This window comes from Neopelma chrysocephalum, unplaced genomic scaffold (assembly GCF_003984885.1).
Source record: "Neopelma chrysocephalum unplaced genomic scaffold, ASM398488v2 Primary Assembly neopelma1_91, whole genome shotgun sequence".
Classification (NCBI taxonomy): Eukaryota; Metazoa; Chordata; class Aves; order Passeriformes; family Pipridae; genus Neopelma; species Neopelma chrysocephalum.
The window spans coordinates 4590419-4612650 of record NW_020897753.1 but is presented as its reverse complement, the minus strand read 5'-3'; the positions used below and the strand labels follow the sequence as shown (position 1 = coordinate 4612650).

The 22232-nt window shown below is 44.4% G+C and overlaps 1 protein-coding gene and 1 long non-coding RNA gene across 7 annotated transcripts in view; one reads left to right on the top strand and one right to left on the bottom strand.

Annotated features, from left to right (window-relative positions):
- Nucleotides 1-22232, bottom strand: part of BCL11A (BCL11A, BAF complex component) — a 142207-nt gene that overhangs the window by 93148 nt on the left and 26827 nt on the right. The window lies entirely within an intron of this gene.
- LOC113972348 lies at nucleotides 11204-12802 on the top strand. Its single transcript, XR_003535863.1, has 3 exons — nucleotides 11204-11255; nucleotides 12029-12197; nucleotides 12619-12802. It is a non-coding gene; the product is annotated as an uncharacterized LOC113972348 (long non-coding RNA).

The following is a 22232-nucleotide window of genomic DNA, read 5'->3' as shown; positions in this document are numbered from 1 at the left end:
AAATCCCTGAAAAAGGAAGTTTCGCATCACCAAAAGCACAACAGCAGAGCACGAGCACCGGGCTCAACCATATTTCCTGCAGATTTTTCCTGATATTTTAAGAGTCTTCCAGATAAATACAGATTCCTGTATTTCAAGGGACAGGAGCAGCAGCTCACTACAACAACCAACCAGGGTCTGTCAGGATCCCAAAGCCAGGGTTGCTGCTGCTGTTGCAGGTGGCTGCTGCAGCCCAGGTTGGAAAAGCAGGTCCCTTCTGACAGCAGCAGTCTTTCCCCACACCTTCCAACCTCTGGCAGTTCCCAGGTCACCAAGCCTGATCCCAACATCTCACAGCTGAGGCAGCAAAATTCAGCCTTGCCAGCCCTGCTGAGAAGTCTTGCTCCAGCTCTGACCCCACTACTCTTAGTTCTTCTTCCTCTTAGATGTGGTTCTCATGTGGTTCCCTGCAAGGTGTGTGGAGTGAGGAACAGAGCCCTCAGGAGTGAGTACATGCCTGTCTGTGTTTGTCCAGCCACGGAAGAGACAATCACAGGATGGAAAGGACAAGGGAGAGAAACAGGCCAGGAAAAAAGATCTATGTCTTCAAAATAATTTAGCTCCAAAAAAATCAAGTCTCATCTAAACAGTCATATAGGAAACAATGAGTACAAACTACCACCTGCTTCTTTGTCTATACAAAGCAAAAAAAGGCAGTGATAATCACACTGTTTGATTCCATGATCTGATTCCTGTGTTACCTTATTTCTCAGAGACTACAGCTCTGCGTACCACAACATGCCTGTCAAGATGTGGATTTACAGGTTACACTGTAGTAGAACCTGCTGGTTTTCAGCTCCAATCGACATTTGCTTGTCAGCACATGCCTGACAGAGTTGCAGTCCAGATTAGGAAACATTTGTTTATGCCCCAAAATCCCCAACATATTTTTCCAGCTATGCTCCCAGTGCTGAGCTCCATGCCACTGCAGCTCTCTGGTAGTCAGCTCTCACACTGCTTCCTGGTATAAAATTGATTAGAAGCAGCATGAAGTGTTATCAAGCTGACCCTCGGGAGGCTGGGCCCAAAAATAACAGATGGGGAAAAGTGGCCTTTTGATTAAACTTTCAAGTGCCACAAACTGTACGTTTCCCCTCACTGTGCATGTGCACACACGTCGTAACTCCAGAGAAGTCCACACGAGCTGCAGACGCAACGTTAGTGAGCTTAGAACAGACCTATTCTTAACAACATTGGTGCTGCTGAAGTCAGCAGGACACTTGCCACCAGCTTCAGCGGTGGCAGGAAAGGGGTCCTTTGTTCCACTTTTTATTTCACATCTCCTTCTTCCTGGTGTGGGCTCAGCTGATCCCAGAGAGAGGATGCGAAAGTAACGCGGAGCAGGCCCAGGCTGGCTGTCCATGACACAAGAGCTGCTGGTGGGGGTGGTGGCAGCTGCTTGGGAAAGCCATGCAGATTTTCAGGCATTCTGCAAAGCCCATGCCAATGTGCTTTCCGGGTGGTGCTGGGTGTTATGTGCAGTTTGTACCTTTCCAAGGTCAAAAAAATCACCCAAAAATCTCTTCTGGTAAAATCCTGAGAGACAGCAGGTCCCACTGCGAGGAGACAAGTGAGCCACAAAGGATTTTGGTGGGAAGAAAAAAAAGACAAAGGAAGCAGCACATCTCCATGCACGCCTATACTGATATGAACCTCTGATAATACAAATCTGATTTACATATTCATATATTTATATGCCTGAGTGTTCCCATTTCAAAGAGTCTTATTGCCTAAATCGCTGCAGAATAGCCAGATGTAAAGGAATGAGGGAAGGATGGAATAGCAGACTTTGGAACCTGAATTTCCAGGCCTCAGTAGCTTTGCCACAGCCTCGTTTGCATAGGTTTTCTTACTCTGTTCTACAAGTGCCAGCTTACTTTGAGCCACTAGTACATAGAGCATCATGCTAGAAATTAATAACAGAGCAGCTCAACTAAGGATTGAAATACAAACTATTATGTCTTCAGACCCAACATTTAGAGCTCCCCCCCCTTCATCCAGGTAACATTGGTGATATCTGGTGACAGGCCATGAGCTGCTGCTGCTTTGAGAACAACATCCATCAAAATTGATCACTGCTTTCCTGGACAGTTCAGTGCTGCCCAGACCAGGACCTGCCTCTGTGGGGTTGTGCCTGGGCCACAGCAGGACCTTGTGGTTGCTTTTTTGCGCGTCAGAAGAGCCACGATGAGTTTAAAACTGGTTTTGAGGCCTACAAATGAATGACAAGAGCCAGGCATTGAAACAAATACTGATTACTATTATTCCAAAAACAGGCCTTGAAAGGACCAGACAAGAGCTAACAGGATGGATAGCAATACATAGTCATCCTACCTCCTTCTCACTCACACTTCTCTTTCTCTCTTTTCAGAGGATATGAGGTCCTTTATGTCTCAACCCCAGCTGTAGTTCCTCAAAATTTGAGAAAAGCAGCACCATCATTGCTTTCTATACTAATTTTTCTCTCTCCTTCCCCTTCAGCCACTGGGTTTAAAATGTGTACAATAAACATAAATAGTTTCCTAAAGACTTATTTAGTAGTTCTCAAGGATTACCAAGCCCATTACTGAGAGGGAAGCATGGAAAGAAAGAAAAGTCACCTGTGCTTGGTATTAGGGCAGCACAGTGTACCGATGTGGAGCCTGCACACCCACATTAATTTAAGGTAATATTTTGGTCAGCAGGTGGAGACCCCAAGCACACACCGGTTTAAGACCAGATTTGTGAGAGGCGGAAATTGGAATCGCATTCTAGGCCTGTTGTTTAACATTCTACGTATGCAAGACAGAGAACGAAAGAATAAGAATTATCTTTAAATCCCTGCTAAATCATGCCCTGCTTTCTCAAGGCAACCTCGAGCTTTAGTAGTTCAGACAGATTCTCTAGCTGACAATTAATATTAATGGGTAGATTTCACAATGTGGCATTATCACACTGTGCGATGGGTGGGCATACCATCTGGGTTTTGGCAGGTATTAGATGTAATCAAAGGGATTACTTGGCTCAGGAAGAAATAGAAAACCTTGGGTTTGTTTAGGCTTCTTTTTCTTTTGTTTGGATGCAGCTCTAGGTGTACTTAGCTATTTTCCCCTTGTCCTTTGTTTCTTGTGATGAACGTTTCCGAGTTTACAGGGGAAACGGGAGTCAGATAACCAGCACATTGTGCGGGTGGGTGTGAGGACCGATTTGCTTGAGAGCTCCCTCTTTCTCATGCATTGCTGTTTTGGGATCGATTGGCAGCTCGTTTAGGGGTCCGCCGCTGCCTTTCAGGAGGTTAAGAATTTAAACAGTGAAGGAATTAAAGGCAAAATATATTTAAGATAAACAACCAAACGGACCCTTTTCAAGATAAAAGCTGAAGAAATCAGGTGTGTGAACAGATGCACACAGAGGACTTTGTCCTCATCTTCCCACAAAGCAAATACTAAGTGCCAACTTTCAGGGAGGAGGAGGGAAGGAAATTCCCCTCCTTCCCTTTTCCTCCTCCCAACACAGCCGCAAACAAGCCCCCGAGCATCAGCAACACTAAAGGGAGGAGATTAAGTTTTAAACTTTGGGAAAGCTATTGATTTGGCAGCCTTTCTCCTCTCCTGTCTGTGCCCCAGCTGATTGTAACTAAGTAATCCTCATCAATCTGTGGTAATGCAGGACCATGTTTATTGCTGTAGTAGTTAAGTTGTTGTTAATTTTACACTAAACGGTTGTTATGATGATGAATGAGTAGCTCGGGCTGCCACCCAGGGGACTTCAGCCCGTACAACCGACAAAAGGGAGATCGCAGAGGGAAGATCAGGGAAAAGCCAGAGAGCCCAGGCGATAAGTTTTTGCGGGACCTCAAACAAATAAACAAAAAAATAAATAGGGGAAGAAAAAAAGAAAAAGGCAGAAGCTGATCTTCAGGTTCGCATTTGAATTTGGACGCTGTGGGGCAAAAGTTGCCGCTTAAGTGTAATTGCAATTCTTTTGCATATCGCCTGGGATCAAAGAGGGGAACGAAAGCGCGAGCGATTTCCCTTCCCCGGCCCGCTCCGGCCTGGCAAAGCAACCGATGATGGGATCCTGCCCAGAAGCGCCGCGCTCGTTCGCTCTCAAAAAAAAAAAAAAAAAAAAAAGAATCTCTCCCTCCCGGGGTTTTTTTCCTGCGGCGGGAAGAAGGTTCGATAACGCGTGAATCGCTGCCAGGTCCCGCCGGAGCTGCCCGTGTCCCCCCCGTCCCGGGATGCCGCGTCCCCCCCGGGGCGGTGCCGGCCCTGCCTTTGTCCCGCCGCCACCGCCGTGTCCGCGGGCGGGCGGCGCCCTCGTGCGGCCGCAGCGCGGCACTGCAGGGACCGAGCCCGCGGAGAGAGGGACAGAGCATCCCGGCCTCGAAGTAACACCTCACGCTGGGTGTTTGCCTTACCCCCTGCGTCCTGGGGATCTCATCGCTGCGCATAAAAAAAAAAAAATATATATAGAATCATAGAATCAGCTGGGTTGGAAGGGACCTCTGAGATCATCAAGTCCAACCTTTGATCCAACGCCGCTGCGGTTACTAGACCATGGCACTGATGCCACATTCAGTCTCTTCTTAAAAACCTCCAGGGACAGAGAATCCACCACTTCCCTGGGCAGCCCATTCCAATGTCTGATCACCCTCTCTGCAAAGAAATTCTTTCCAATATCTAACCTAAACCTCCCCAGGCACAACTTGAGACCGAGCCCTCTTGTCTTGCTGAGAGTTGCCTGGGAGAAGAGACCAACCCCCACCTGGCTACAACCTCCTGTCAGGGAGTTGTGGAGAGTGATGAGGTCTCCCCTGAGCCTCCTCTTCTCCAGGCTGAACAGCCCCAGCTCCCTCAGCCTCTCCTCATAGGACTTGTGCTTGAGTCCCTTCACCAGCCTAGTTGCTCTCATATATACATATATAAGGGGAGGTTCCAAGAAGTTGGACCCCGGGAGTGCCCAGCAATAGGACAAGAAGCAACAGGGAAGAAAGCGACACGCAGGAAGTTCCACCTGAATGTTGAGGGAGAATTTCTTTCCCCCGCAGGCGACCGAGCACTGGAACTGATTGCCCAGGGAAGTGTGGAGTCTCCCTCATTGGAGATGTTCTAGAAGTGTCTGGATGTGATTCTGTGCCCTGTGCTCCGGGATGACCCTGCTGGAGCAGGGAGGTGGGACCAGAGGACCCATGGTGGTCCCCCCCCCCCAACCTGCCCAGTTCTGTGACTCTGTGGAAATTGGGGCTGTCCAGCCTGGAGAAGAGAGGGTTGCATGAAGACCTTATAGCAACCTTCCAGTACCTGAAAGGGGGCTACAGGGAAGCTAGAGAGGGACTCATCATCAGGAAATGTAGTGACAGGACAAGAGGGAATGGGTTCAAACCAAGAGGGGAAATTGAGGTTAGATATTAGGAAGAAATTCTTCCCTGTGAGGGCAGTGAGATACTTACCCAGGAAGTTTGTGGATGCCCCAACCCTGGTAGTGTTCAAGGCCAGGTTGGGTAAGGCTTTGAGCAACCTGATCTAATGGCAGGTGTCCCTTCCTATGGCGGGGGGGCTGGAATTGGATGATCTTTAAGGTCCTTCCCGACCCTTAACATTCTATGACTCTATGAAAGTCAACCCTCCCATCCCCAACACAGCACACATGGACACACCCCAGTGAGAATTTGCCTACAAGGAAGGTATCCCTGGAAACACTCATCAAGGCACCCTGCACAGCATCCATGGAATTCACTTTCTAAGCCATCCACACTTATCCTCACATGTCAGCAGGCCAGAGACACTGCACCTGTTGTGCAGGACCAGGAAAGTTATCAGTGTCCTCTCCTCACACCAGGTTTCAAAATTACTAGACCGAGAAATAATTGGGATTGTGGCAGGTTCAGTTTTATTTCCTTGCATTTCTTAAGTCTGATTATGGTCATGAATGTACAGTTTCCCCAGCCATTACTGGTCAGACAGGTCAGCATTTCCCCTCCGTGTTGGAGCTCAGATGGAACTAGAAGAACAAAATGTGGCAATTTAATCCAGGAGCTACAGGGGTCCCCAAGGGTTCAAGGACCAGGTCCCAAGACAGAATTAACATTATAGGTTTATCAGGATTTTCTTCCCCCTCGTTCTCCATTTCTTCCCTGCCTGCCTCCCTCTATCATTCACGAAAGGCCTGCAGGAGGAAAGGCTCCAACAGACCACAGAAAAGGTACAAGGCAGTACAGACACTTCTCTATGCAAGGGTCAATTGTGTCAGTGGGACAGCACAGGAACCACATCCAAGGGGGAAGAAACCATCCTTTTACTTCCAAGCAACAGCCAAAACCAGGAATGATTAAGGGTGTAATCAGACTGTAGCAATCAGTATTGTCTTCCATCCCCATACTCTAGAGATGGAAAAATAAACCAACCAGACCTTCCAAGCTCAACAAGAGCCAGAACTGAAGGGCTAAAGTTCAAGAGAGACTTCAGCTATCTTAGAAGATCATTCTAAAAAGTTGTGTCTCACTAAGCCAATAGAGGGTAAAAAAAACCATCTGTGTATCTACCAGGAAAATACTGTGCCTGTTTTGCCCAAATAGTGCTTTTACCCTGCCATGACAGCACCTCCATTGCTCAGCTTCAGCATCTGTGGGGGTTTCCCAGTTCTGAGGGGTGTCCCATAACAGTCTGGAACTGCTGGGATTACCATAAACAGCTCTATTACCAGATGAGATCCAGTGTTCAGACCCCAGGAAAGCAGCTCAAGCCCACGAGAGGCACAGTGGGCCAGAAGACAGGATTTCAACTTGCTCTGGCCTCCACCCAGCTCCAGACAACACCGAGGTGTGCTCAATAAAGCTCCTCAGTAAAGCTCCTCGGGCCTTTTTGAGAGATCAGAGCCGGGCAGCTCAGAGTGATAATGGTTCACTTCAACACGGACACACGCCCTAGAGCCTCAATTCCGGGGAACAAAGGCAGATGCAGTCTCCTAACAAGTCCTCAAGAGCCATTCTCAAGATGTTAAAGTCTTTATTTCCCTATCACACAGAGTAAGCTGATACTTTAAACAACAGCACCATTAACTAGGTAATTATGAGAACCTTTGGCCACGCCACCCATCCTAGTTTTCCAAGGTTATTAGCATCTCCACACTCAGCCCAGTAAGACAACAATCCCTCTCCAACATCTTTGCAACTTCAGCTCAAATGGGGCTGCTACGTGAGTGCTCCAAGGGCTGTGAGGCTCCTTAAGCCATATATAGCTATTGTATACTTTCCATACCTATAGTGAACACTAAATTTGGCATATAACTCAAAGCATCACCATGGTAACCCTCTCCAGATGCCAGCAGCCAGCCCTGTACCAAGATGTAACCATGACAGACAGGATTCTCTCAAGAAAGGCAACACAAAAAAGTTTTAGATGGCTCTAAAAGCTCTCTAATCCTTTGCACATCCAGATCAGTATCCATGCTGAGTAGGTGATGTCCACCTATCTGGTATGGAGGGGCTTGCTACATCATCACAAGTACCAGATGAGTAAATCACTCCATTATCCTGCTCCATCACAACTTGAACGTCACAGACCAGCCAACACCAACAAAACCCCACCATGAATCTGGATTACAAACAGCAGATTATCCTGTATCCCCTCAGAATTTACATAAAACAGAATATTCCATTCCCGGGGAGAACAGCAAGAAGTTATTGTTCTTATGCTGTTTCAGACACTTAAATCTTCCTGGACCTTCCTGTCGTGCTCAGAGTACTCCACAACTGGCAACAGCTCACACTATCAGGCCCTGCCATAGGGTTGCTCACCTGCCCGGCTCCACCTGGCAGCTTTATCTTGGAGCAGGAGGGTTCATGTGATGGGCAACCTTCGACCTCTTGTTCCCCAGTTGGAAACAAGGCCTCACCACATCAGGTGCCGAGCAAAAAGACAACTTGTGCCACAAACCGCTTGTGATCCAGTGTGTTCCCAAGGCAGTGGCCAATATTTACTTCCTGTTATGATTAGCTGCAATTGGATACTGAAAACAGACAAGTGTATCAGCACTCCTTAAAATTAGTGGGCAATAAACAAAATGAATGAGTGCTGATTCTTCCTTATTGATGTGTCTGTACCCGTTCCGTGCATGCTGTTCCTGCCTTCTGCTCCAAGAGGAACATGGCTCCTGTGCCACCCTAAGCTGTAAGAGGACACAGAGCCCTACACAGCAATGGTCTCTGAATATATTCTATCATAGAACACTAGTGTTGTTGCTAGAAACAGCAGGGCTGGAGCAATATTCAAGTCTTTCCACAGATCTGCCGCTGCCTTCCAGCGTTGCTTCCAGCAATTCACTCAGCCAACTGCATTTATTTCCCCCTCCCCAACTGACACGTTCCATGCATGAAGCCAGAGCGCCCAGTTCATGGCTACCCTTGTGCAGGATAGAGTTCCCTGCTGGATTATCCTCTGTGCACATGGATCCACGCTCCCACGCAAGACTGAGCCTTTTGCCAAGGTCTCACGTCAGTGACTGGCAGGGAGAAGAGGCTGCTGGGTGGTCCTGCCCCTAAATTACTTGCTGACTGCTTCCCTAGGGACCATGGCAACTGTGGCACAGACAAGAGAATCCCTTAGGACAGCACCGAATTGGGCCACAGCCAGCCACTTGCAGGAGAGGAAAATGGGAGATGTCCTTGTGCTGGCATGGGGATAAGGTGCCATCCCTGTTCTGTTGGGGCCAGAACCATCTCTTGTCTCAACAATCTCTAAATTAAGGGCTACTATCCATGTGAAGAAAAGGAAATAAAAGGAAGCAGTAGCTATAAGAAGAGACTAGGCATTTATCCCTGGCTCACTTGCTCTTAATGGAGATAACAATACCTCACTCCTTGACAGCAAAGCAGGGAGACTTTAATGCGTGGAAGTTTGCCAAGTAAATTGAGATCTTTGTACAAAAGGCACTTTCGACATGCACAACTCCTGACTTACTAAAGTAAAACAAAAAACCATTCACCTTGAGGAGTGTTTAGAAACGAGGAGCCACAGCTCCCCGTGGCACAAAGATCCGCAGGACCAAACAGCAGTGCTCGACTAGTTTAAGTACCTAAAACACAAGGTGGAAAACAGTGAAGACAGAGGATTGCTCGGCCTCTTCCACACAATTTTCCAGGCATTCTCCAGGGCCCCGCTCTCCTCCCTCTGAGCAGCATCTGAGTTTCAAACAAGGCATTGCATCGTGACCTTATCACACGCTTACATCTCGTACAAACGCACGCGCGAGGGAGGAAGGGCTGCACGTAAGTGGCCTATTTAGAAGGGTCCCAGCATACTTTTTTTTGTGCAATTTTCTTCTCACTTCCCCATCCCTGCCTCCTTCTGAAGTGGCAGGTAACCTGAGCAAGAGCAGTGTGTGAATTGATTTGGAGGCGATCAGCCCTGGCCCAGCTGCCGTGGCATTGATCGCCTCGGCATCGATCCGCGCGCCATTCCCGCTCAGCACACCTGCCAGCTCCCACGGAGAGGGAACAATGAAGTGAAAAGAGAATTATGTATTTGTGGTAGACACTTTCACCTCTCTCCACATCCCCCCCCCTTGGGAGAAGTCGAGGGACCTGGGCTGATTTCAGTGCTACTTTTAAGCAAGTGTTAGGAGACGAGTCAGTACAAAAAAAGAGAACAGCAGGGGTGCCCCCCTTTCCCGCAACAACCCTTTGACAAGAACCACCTAGAAAGTAAAATAAACTAATATTTGTGCCTCTAACAGAGGCAGAGGTACAACAGGACGGAGTTTTGGCTGGTATATAAATCTTTCACAGTACTATGCTCATGTGCACCAGCCACGGAGAATATAGTTTTCTATTTACTTACACCTCATCTACGAGAGGTACTAGACCACTCCAACACTTCAGTATTTCACAAGTATCCACTATAACCAGTGGCAACAACAATATTTCTCTCATGCCACATGTCCAATTCCCTAACACTGGATAACTCCAAGTGAAACATAATCCCTTTCTATTGTCCTTTCCACCCCCAAACACAAAACAGCATTTGAATTTATTCACTAGCCTTCATTCTCCAAACCCCACACATATTCCAGCAACGTATTTCCAAAAATCGTTTCAGAACTCAACTCCCATTATCAGCAGTGACTCTCAGAAGACCTGGTTTCTTTCATTAGTTTTAAAAAGGGGTGTCAGGCTACTAAGTCAACTGGAATGCACTGCACGTGACACTGAGCTGGATAGGAAGAGCCAGATGCCACAGGACAGAAACAATCTTAAAGCAAACATATATAAATAAGGGAAAGCACCATTCTATTACACAAGATGCTTCAAAAGCAAACTCAGAAAATCCCTAATCTGCAGACTGCTGGAAGCAGGAAATTATAATCCAGGCAGTATCACACCCTGTATGTCACATTTTATCTTTTCTCCTTTATGTATCTACTATTGGTCACCCTCAGAGACAGAAATGTTGTATTAGAAGCGAGTTTGGTTTGACACTGTAGAAACACTCCTATGCTCTTGCCTATTGGGAAATTTAATTTTCACAACATGTGTGAAATAGGTGTTATTTTCCCTTCCTGAAGAGTTTGGAGAAACAGGCAGAGTAATTAGAGGTTACACTTGCAGATACCATCACTATTATAGTTATTACACAATACAGTCATGGTATTACAGTCACCACAGTGTTGTGTTGCTCTGGTTTTGGGTTTACCATCTAAGAGACACCTGCTTTCTAATTTCCAGGTACACTGCAGGCTTCCAGTGAAATTTGGGTCTGAGTGGCCATCTGTTTAAGAGTGCTGGGTAACCTTTTGCTCTGTTATCCTATTTTCAGACGAAGAACTCAGCTTTGCCTTTCAGCACTGCCAAACAAAACAACCTGGCACCATAAAGTGAGCAGCAGTTTCCAGGCCCTTCTGTGCGACAGAACCTGCTGAATGGAGAGAAACTTTAAAAACTGCAGAACTATCAGAGTTCTGTAAAGGTCCCGCCCTCAGGAACCCAAGACTCCTATGAGTATTTTTCTCTCCCATTTACAGGGATTTAGATAGTAAGCTGAGGTATCCATACCTACACACAGTTGTCCACATTTAGTCAAGTGACTCCCACCCTTTTATGCACTTCTAAAGTAATTCGTTTCATAGAACAGAACATTCATCATTTATTTCCAGGTAACATGTCACAATAACCCTTCTCTCTGCCCACCTTCTCCCTTCAGGCACTTCTTGATCCTTCCCACCCCACGCAGATTCCGGAGGTAACCTTCCTCGCCTTTTGCCCCAGACATTTTACTCCGTGCTTTCAATTCCTCTGACAACCCCCGCTGTGTCACCACATCACCTTCAGATGCCTTGGTCTGAGCTTCCAGCTTCCCCACCCTGCTTTTTTCATCCTCATTTCCCACCATCCAGCCCCAGCATCCCCAGCTCTGCTGCTGAACCATCTCGTGCACAAATGGCCCCACACGCCCAAAAGTCCCCTTCCACCTTCACCCCCTCCACAAACTGACCCTCAAGTTCCTGCTTTTCCTCCACAACGTAACACAGGGCTCATTGCTTTTGTGACATCCACGAGAAACTGATAACAAAGCTCATAATGAAGATGTTATTGACTATTTAGGTACAACTAGTCTATATTACACAAAGTTTATCAACAGTAGGTAAAACAAAGAGCAACTGGACACAGTGGTGATTCAGAAGGTCTGTTTTTCCTGAGCTAGGAAACAAAACTGTGCTAAGTATATATCATCTGAAAAATTAAGCTTTTCAAGAAAATTACATCTGGACACCAAAGACATCTGAGATGACCCCACAAGGGTTTAAATAATTTTGAAAATCTGTTACAGCAACTACTTTTTAAAGAGGAAAAAAATAAAAGGAAAAATGCACTTCAGGTACAACCTTTACTCCAGGTTGTATGTCATTTATGCCTACTGGATTGAGTTGCAGACACATGCAGTAGGAATGAATAAATTCTTAAAGTCAGCTTCTAAAAAATAGATTGCAAAGTCATGATTTCAGCTTTCCTCAGTTCCAGTGGATTGCCGGCTATCCCCTGGGTTTTTACTGAAATTTGGAGAAGAACTTTGTGAAGAATAACTGACCTGAAGACAAAGGAGACTTCAGAGAAGGCTGGAAGACAAAGCGCATTTTGAAAGTGGATTCTGATAGAAAATCCCTGAAGGCAACCAGCCCAAAAGGTGAAGTGTGGTCAGCACTTCTCTCCACAACAGGATGCTGCTGCTTGCACCAACTGGCACACAACTTCTTTATCCTGATGGCTGCTGGATGCTGAGACAGATACATATTTAATGTTTTCCTCAGTCCAGCATACTAATACTGTGCCTTACTCCACCTTTTGCTAGAAGTTCAGCAGAGGTACACACCTAGAAATGCTAAACTCCTGCCTGAATCCAGGTTCAGAAGTACAACCCCAGCCCTGCTGCAAACACAGCAATATTAAAAACATTCAGTCACATCACACTTAAAATTGTGTGGCTTCTGCACTGACACATTGGAGAGAAGCAGCACCACTGAGCACTGACCAAGTGTCAAGTTAGGTAGCTCTGCACAAAATTCCTCCATAGCTCATATTAGACCTGGTGTTTTGGTGTAGTTTAGGTGCTCTACAGAACAGTTATTTATAGAGTCAAGCTCCAAGAAATGCCCTGTATCACAAACTTTTGTTTCCTACCTGAGAAAAGAGGTTGCCCTTCCAAAATGAAAATGTAACTATAACGTTCTGAGCTTTAACTGTGGAACAGAAAATGATTCATTTACAATTAGTCCCAGCAAATACAGTTGCTTTGAATTCCGTGCAGAATAGAGTTCAGTGTGAAATACATCAATTCTATCAAACAAAAAAAAGCAAACATAGCTGGGGGAATCATGATGGGTTGTGAAATGGAGGGAATCTGCTCTGCCCTTTGGGATAAGTAAATTTTCATCAATCTCCCCCTTCACTCTGGTCATCTCTAGAGGGAAGCAGATTGAGGTGGGGTAGTAATCTCCAAAACTAGAAGCTTTTTGCACACTCCTGTTGTCATGAGAAGGGAAAATACTTTGAGAATTCTCGCTCACAGATTTTGTATCAAGCTGACTTGGAACACACCAAGACATCAGACAGAAAGTCCTAAGTCCCTCTACTGCTTCTGTGCTGGCTTGTCTCTCTATGCTATTTGTAAAACCACTGTGCAGATAATCTCCTGGAAAACAGCTTGAAGCAGATAGTTGCAGGGAGAGGAAGTTATCTCTCCCTTTTTTCTTTAACAACTGTCCAACACAGCAATATCTTCCTCCCTTCTGATGTGTGCTGCTGTTGTTCAGCAGCTGGGGCATTACTGCCCTTGGCCCACAGAGAGGGAACCCAGAGAGGCCATCCCACCACAGCTTTGCATTATGAAGGGACATTCATTCCTTTCAGCTATTCCTATGAAGAAATAAGGATGGACGGTGTGGAAACAAGGCACTTTTGGACCAACAGTTCTGCCTCCACATAAAGGGTTGTATCTTAAATTATTTGGATTAAAAATCACACTACATTTAAACTTTCATGCCCTCTCTCATTGATGCATGCACACAAGCCTACGGTAACATTTTTGAGATGAGTTAACTAATAGAAGACACTAAATTATGCTTGAGAAGCTTATTTTATACTGTAGGTAATTAAGGAGCACTCACAATTTCTTTGTACCTTCTTCAGTTTACCTCAGCTTTTGTGGGATATGGGCCACTTCATTAAAGGTTCACTGCAAGTGTAAAGTATTTCATGCACAGAGAAGAGGCCACAGAGTATCTGTGCACTGCTCCACCTCCTGAAGTCCACATAATTATGAATTATTCAGTTTGTGAAATCTATGTCACAGAAATTACATGCTGCTGCTTCTGCTGCTTAAATTGACTGGTGTAACTCTGATAAGGATCTAATTGAAATTGTTGCTTAAGGTTATCTAGATGTTTCATGTGCTGTGCCAAACCATGGCTTGTGAGCTCACCTTGTATGATACATACCAATCCTATTAGTAAACCTGGCCTTGCATCCTTGCATTTTATACCTATGACCCAAACAATTTTCCATCTGCAAATCCAAGCGACAAAAGTCAGACATATATACTACTTAAGCAGGTCATTATTTTGTTTTCTAAATATTCTTTAAGAAGAATAAATGTTTTGAAAGCTGGACACCAGAAAGGGGTATTCAGATTTATCATAACTGACAGAGAAGACTCGTTTCTTGGATGTAGGCAAAGGTTTAAGCCAAAGATTTTGGAAGTTGCTTTAGAAACCCTGCATGGGGAAGCAGCTCTAAGCATCTGAAAAACATTCACTTCCTTCTGGATCTCCTTTTTTTTCTCCATTCGTCTTTCATTATCTTCTAAGTCACAGAAAGGGAAAGGGTTGAGATTTTGGAACAGGCAGGGATGTACATCCCTGAAAATTCTCTGTAATTAACGACTGAAAGGGAGCAACTGCCCAAATCACAGAACCTGACACAGGTTTGTCTTTGCTGAGTACAGTAATTTGATCTCAAAGAGGCTGGCAGTCAGTAGACTCAAAGATGTGGAGCCAGGAGAAGGATGGAATAAGAAGACCACAAACCTAATCTCTAATCTAATCTAGGAACGACACCAGCAGAGATTAAAGCCCCACTTGACTACACCTCAAGCTCTTCTGTCGACAAGACCAAAAGAGCATTAACCACCACCACCAAAAAGTGCAGGAGAATAAAAGGGCTGAGAGACCATAAATTTAAGCCCGTACACCACTGATGTGCTAAATTCAAAGGCAGGAGCTCCATTCTTCCTAACTGGTGTATTTTTTTTTGAGCCTGAACAGCATATCCCAATCCTATGGTGTTTGAACTCTTTTCTGTTGTTTGTCTCTGAAAGAGAATCTTGAGTTCCTGCCTAGAGTTTTAACCAAGGCAGTGAAACCCACCCAAGTTACAGTGTCAGCTAACAACCAAGAACTGAAAAAACTCTCTCACCTGCCTTGGGATGCTTGTACTAAAGCATAACAACGGCATAGAGGAGGTCAGCATCAGCTGCTCTGCTGACAGCATTATATCAGATAAAGCAGGGCAGTGGTGAAGAGCAAAGAGTACCATTTGGAGCTGAAGCAGGGGAAGAAACAGAAGAAAGGATGAGAAATATGCTCTTCTAGTACCACTGTATATTTTCCTCCAGAACAGAGCTGTAACAAGGCTCTAAACAGAGAGGAAATAGGATTATCACTAAAATAGCAAGTGCACTAAGGTGTCTTTGCAAACTCCTTCCACCAACATCAGCAGCAGTGCTGTTGTAGACCAAAGAAAGGATTATTTCACATGTACACGTTACCCTACCAATCAAAGAGCACAACTAGATCTTCTGCACCAGATTCCTTTTAACTCACTAATTTAGGCAGACCCCTGCATTACTAAAAACCCTTGATAATCTCAGAAACCAAGTAAACCAAACTTGTTTCAGGAAAACAAACCATAAATACCTATGTTTTCAAGTTCGAGACCTGCCTGATGAAAATTGTTCCACAGTTTTGCTGTCAGTGACACCTGCAAATGGAATGAGGTATGTGCATCACACAAATTCCATCCTGCTCTGCCACTGAGAGGTCTGTACATGCTCAGACTGAGGGAGGAATGTTTTACATCTGCATAGCTGAGCAGAAAAACTAAAGAAACTCTAGAACTGTTTGAAGCAACTAAGGAAACAGGCTGATACTGACTTTGGAGGTTGGTTTTCTTTAAAAATTTGAGTTTCTTGGCAAACATAACAAGGAAAAATAGAAAGAAAACGCATTAAACTGAATTCTATTTTTGTTGTTGGAATTTAAACCTAGAAAGTACTGGAAAAAAAAATGAAGGGCTGATCTTAGCATTCCAAAAATTCAGAGGTGGGAGAAAGGAGTGCAGGAAGGGGTGAAATGTAGGTCAGAGGATGGTGTCTGAAAAGCACACGGGAAAAGCCCAAGTTTCAAAGTGTTTATAACCTACCAGCCGAAAGTGAGGCCTGTATCAAAAAAGCTCTAAAAGCAGATGGTATGAGAAACCAAGACTGCAGATAACAAGATAACTACTAAATCACAATCTAACAACTGTGGGTCTTAAAATACTTATCAAGGCTGCCTTTATGGGGAGTGTTTCAGTGTAGTTTGACAGTGATGGAGACATTGGTGCTCACCACACTCCCCCAAAACCTTGTAAGGCCATGCAAGGCTTCAGCTCAAGGGCCTCCAGCTCTCAGCTCATTAGTGCTCTTCCCTCATGAACTCTATGTCCAGGATGGAACCTCAGTCCAGAGGAAACCAAAGTGAAATATCAGCTTGTTAAAAACCCTTCTCAGTGCTCAGGTATCCACCAGCAAGTCCATCTGCCTTCATCCAAGTGCAAAACTTCTCATTTTCTTCCTTATCTTTCTGTCCTGTATTTTTTTGCCGAGGCAACTCAGCACGTTGCAGTAACGTGTCCATGTGTCCCTGACCTTCTCCTGTTTGCTGCTTCTTTTTGTAAACTCTGCCTCCTTTTTTTGTTCACCCTCTGGTTCCTGCTGTCATTAAGGACTGTCTCCACAGCACCACTCCAGTGGCACCAGCAGAGATAAGCTGTATCAGCAAATATGACCAGGGATGGATAACAGTAAAGATAGTTTTATGGCTGGAGAGTTCTATAAACAGCATATGTCATAACTGTATTATAGAGATGGACTTTAATGGGTTCACCTTCACCCCATTTAACTGCTCAATTACATCACTAGTCAACAGCAAGATAACCATTATCATGTGGTCATAACAGCCCAGTATTTTTTTATTTTTTTACAGTTACACTGGAATAACTCATTTGCAAAACAGGACTTTGAATTTGATTCCTGAAGGGTAGTAACGGGGCTCAAATCAAAGTATAGTTTATGTTTTCCAGCTTCCTCTGTAACCAGGGATCACTATTACTGTGCTTCTGGAAAATTTGTCTGCTTTTACCTCCTATTTCCAAACAGGTGTAACTGTCACTTAAATAATGTTAATTAAGATGGATCCATTGTGATTTCAGGGTACTTTTTGTCTAAGCTTGATAAATTTATCACAGACAGCCTTAACAATACATAACGAGTTATATCTGCACTTTCTGCAAGTCTATGCAATTAATTTTCTATTTGTGAAAGGAAATGGAAAATGAAATATTGTGCCCTTTCTAATGCAGAGGCAGATGTAATGAATGGCTTTGGCAAACAGTTGTCAAAGTATGTTAACTAGCATCTACAAATCTTTTCCTTCCCCAACAATAGTTTTAGGGCCCAGAATAATTCACTTCCTTTTTTGTCACACTGATATGACATACTGAATCCACTGTATCTAGATAAAAGGAACATAATTGAATTTAAGTTGCAAAGCAATTGTCTTCATTTTTTTTTTTTAGCCACTGGCTTGAGAGATCCCAATTGCAGATTAAAATCCACAGAGCTGTTTCTTTTCAGTGTTCCCAGTGGAGAATGATGCTCTCTCACCAGAAATCTGACTGGCAAACACTTGAACAGTTTTGGAAGAGGCTGCCAGCACACTCTGATCACTCCAATCACTGTACCCTGCACCTCTTGTCAGCACCGATTCTTTGTGTGGGGATGGGAATATTGGCACCCTTTCCATATGGACTTTAGAATGGACTTCAGAATGGACTTCAACACCTTTAAAAGCATTAATTGTACTGTCAGAAAATATCTATAAGACTCTTGCAAAGCAGAACATCCCCATCCTGCTTCCAGACTGTCAGACAGTTTGCTGCAGCTCTCCAGGATTCCATTAATGCAAACAGTGATATCCATAGGGCAGACATAAAGAGCTTGCCTTCTGCTGTCTTCAAAACATAGGGAGTTATTCACCAAAACCCACATGGGTTTAATTCTTTTAGTTTGCCAACTTTAAGTTTCAAAAGGTTAAGAAACCCTAAAATGAAGATTACCAGTAATTCCTTGAGTTGGGCCCTTTGGGGCACTCCAAAAACAATCTTTAGTGACATGACCACATCTCATTCTACCCCTACCATCAGATTTCTCTCTGGGGAAGCAGAGCATGGTTTCAAAGCTTTAGGTGCTTTCATCCTTTTACACAAATAAGGCCAGTTAATGCTGCCCTGAACACAGGCCCATAACCTGAATTTGTCACAGAACTGCTCTATGTTAGGCAACCTGTAGCAACAGTATAGCAAAATTAAAGTGTTTATTTTTTTTTACAAAATTGTTTATATTTTACATTAGGAAGGAATCAGGTAGTTACAGTGGCAAGGAGGACTCAAAACATGTAACCATTTAATTAAACTTGCATCATACTTGCTATTAACAAAGTCTGAATTTAAGTTCTCCAAGCTGACTCTGGCTTTCCCTACTTTTGGAGGCCTTGCAACTCTCCTAATACTCTTAAAATAATTGCTTTTAACTTGCAAGCTTTAACTTCGTACCTAGTGTGATGCAAACCAGCAAGGTTAAGTGATTTGTAAAGCCTGAAATAGTTTAACAGTCAAGGACAACAAGGAACAAAAAGAAAGCAACACCAAGCAGCTTGTGAGTCATCAGTGAACAAGAACTTCAAAGAAAAAAGCAACAGTGCATCCACCAAAGCAAAATTACAGTAATTGCAGTACAACCATACCATTCAATCTCCAAGTAGACTAAGGAGAAAGAACATCTGGTTGAAAAACTCATAGCACAGAAGCCACTGTTTGACCCAAACAAGTCATGAGTACAACAGCACCCCATATGAGAAAAGTCTTGTAGGTTCTTCAAAGCCTCCTGATTTTGCCATGTTCAGCACTGCAACACTCCAGGAACGTGGGACTGCCTGGATACAAGCTGTTCCACAAGGACAGAGGTGCACCTAAATAGGGGAGGCACCAGAACTGGTCAGGCACGAAACTCATGGGCACTGGTGGCATTTCAGCATCTTGCCTGTCTTCACACAGAGGTGGCCTCCCACAACCAACAGCATCCAGCAAGGGCTTCCTTCCAGCAGCAGAGCAATGCAGCATTCTGAATAATTTCCTCAGGCAAGGAAAAAAGCAGTGAGGGAAAGTCCCTGGAGTAATCAGTTACCTACTGATTGAGTACTCCCTTAGGAAATTCACATTCCTCATCTGCTCAGTTCCAGCTTCATCAAAACATTCCTCAAACTTCAGTCCTCTGGAACACCTTAACCATGTGAGAGGACTTGGTGTTTTGGACAGATCTCAGCCTCCCCTCTCAAGTCCCATCTCCACACTGTGTAAGTGCCAAACTACACACAGAGATACAGGAGAAGCACATGCTTTCTAGGCCAACAGTAAGGGCCTGTGCAGATCAAAGTTTGGGTCCCCATAAATATTTAGGGAGCATATCAGCCATGTTTTTGCAAGTGGGAAGTGGAATATAAGCATCTTTGAAGACATCACCAGCCATACACACTCAAAAGTCCCAAGCTCAGAAAGGGTTGACATCTCTCATATAATCAAAATGTTTCTGAAATGCTCCCAGGAATGTTACACCTGAAAACTAGAACAACCTTGCCAAAACAGCACCTGATTGGCCAAGTACCCATCACATTAGACAAAAATAATGGGAGCAATAAAACGAATGCTGAAGGCATCATTGCTAAAGCCACAGAGCCTACTTGGGTAAGCAGCATGAGACTACTGAAAAGCCAGGTAACTGTTTTGGGTCCTCCTTGCCACCTGATTCCTTCCTAGAGGCAGGAAATGGCACTTTTACACAGGCACAGGAGTCGTGCAAAGCCTTTGAAAAACATTCATCAAGAAATACTCCCTGACTTGGCAGGAGCAGACACGCTCTCAATGCTCCTTGCCAGAGACTCAGGCACGAGGCGTCGTGGAAGAATAACAGTTACCTCAGTGCACAGTGGGCACCGGCAGATGCCAAGGAATGCCATGTGGGACCCAGCCTGCCACAAAGGAATATTAATGTCATCAGCAAAAGCAGCCCAGCAGGACTTCTGAGACCCAGAATCAAAACCATTCTGGGGTACGGGCACGGGAGACAGCATGGCAGAAGAGGTGGCAGAGCACGGCTGTATCTTCAGGTGTTTGCCAGAAAGCACCAACAGGGGAAAGTTAAACACGTTCATTTTTTTGGAGTCAGCTGCAAAACTCCACATGGTCCATCCTTGCTCTTATTGCAGGAGACACAAGTTGAACTTGAAAAGCAACTGGGAAGATGCCACAGCTAAAAATGCAGATGGAGTCAGAAGGTATTTGGGTTTCTTGACACCATCTTTTGAGCCCTTCAGGTGCAGAGGAACTGCTGGTACGAGCAAGAGACAAAACTGCAATATGGGCACGGATAATTTAGTGCAGCAAAGCCTTGCCAAGGAACTGGGGAACAAGGACATCAACCTCAGGATGCTGCCACATGAAAAAGGGGTGTTCAGGGAAGCAGAATTCAGGTTCTATCCTGAGCTGAACAGTACTGAGGTCAGAAAATGCATCCATCCAAACTAAACAGGCAAATGCTCCTGGACTACACTGATTACATGTAGTCCAGGAATGGAAAAAGGAGCCAGAAGTCACAGAACTACACTTTCAGAATCTCACATACAACAGTGACAGGTCAGTACAACTCAACAACAGTTCAGTACACAAGTACCCAAAATACTTTCACCTCGTGATCCAAGAATGACTATACTACAGTTTAAAAACACAGGCAATAAAAGAAATTAATAAGAGGATCATACTTAGCTTCTGACAGCAGTGTGGCAGCATGAAGATGCTGTACATAAATAAGATCTTCAAATATAGAAAAAAAATAGAAGTGAGGCCGTAATAAGCTCAGGATGCTACTCTCAAGGCTGAGTTGGAAAGAACTGAGAACAAACCCTACAGGACCAAGAGTTTCATAAGTGTTTATATCCATCTTTCTCTCAGGGTGGCTGCTAAAAGAGACAGCAACTCAGAACCTGCTCCCCAGGAGCAGTGTAATTACTGTGTGAATTGAGCAGGTATGAAGTCATACATAAGACAATCAAATCCTGAGGGACAGGTCATTAAAAAGGACTTCTTCTTTCCACTATTCCAGGGTAGAGGCCTGAGTGTGGAAAACAACAGATGCTGTATGCTGGCCAGGCATGTCAAGTAATATCAAAGTCACGATGAGTAAAGATGAGACACATGAAATGCAAGGAAAGCAACAAAAAGGAGCTGTGAACACAGACAAGACTCCTAAGAGATCGTGAAGTAAAACAGGAATGGAACTACTGACCTCATCATATTCAAGTCTCTTCATTATTATGACTCCTTTGACTTCAGAGAACTCAACAGGTAATCTTTCACTACCATAACAACCATGAAAATGTAGCTTCAGAAAATAAGTTTTCCATTACCAAGAAAATTCATCTCCACCACAGCATCACTAGACCCACACACATCAAAAGGTCAAACCAAATTGCTAAGTTATGAACAGCAATGACAGGCAAGTCATTCCAGACTGGGGAACAGCTGGGAAGGCACAGAGAGCAGGGAGAGACTAGTGGTAGAAAGAACAATGGATGAAAGAGAGGAACAAAGATGTGCAGCAGCCAAAACCTACCTAGTCTGAGAAGAGAATTAAAACCAGACACCACTTACAAAGATTGTTTCCTTTCTCAAATCGTGAACTCCTAAGTAGTGCTTTGAACAGATAAGTTTTTATTTACATGACTAGGGCTGCATCTTTCTCACTGAAATGGCAAATGCGTTTGCACACCCCACAAATATCAGATGCACACGTGAATGTGGAATTTAGTGAAATTAGTGAGAAAGAATTAGTGGGAAAACCACCATGAGCCAATAAGCTCATAGTATCTCTACACTCTTTCAAAATCCCCTGGAGAATAAAGTCAGGACAATGTCAGATTCATAGAGAAATACCAACCAAAGAGAGAGATGCTTTAAAAGTTGAGCTCACTTCATGGGTTTGTGCATTCAGATGTGCACACACATGTGATGTTACAACCTGTAGGGAAATACCATGAGTTCTGTAAGCTTGTTTACTTTTTATCTCTGATAAATACAACAAAGGAAGTGATTCAGACTTGCCCAGAAGGCAGGGATTCTACTGAAATAATACATGTCTGTGGTTATGTCTAGGAGCCTTCAGACAGGTACTGCTTTGTGAAAGAAATATTTAAGTAAGCTTTAAAGTACTGAATTCAGGCAGAGGTAACAGAGTAGCTGTGGCTGCCTGGAGCCCAGAAGGGGCTAATTTATCCTGTTGGAAAGTAATCATCAT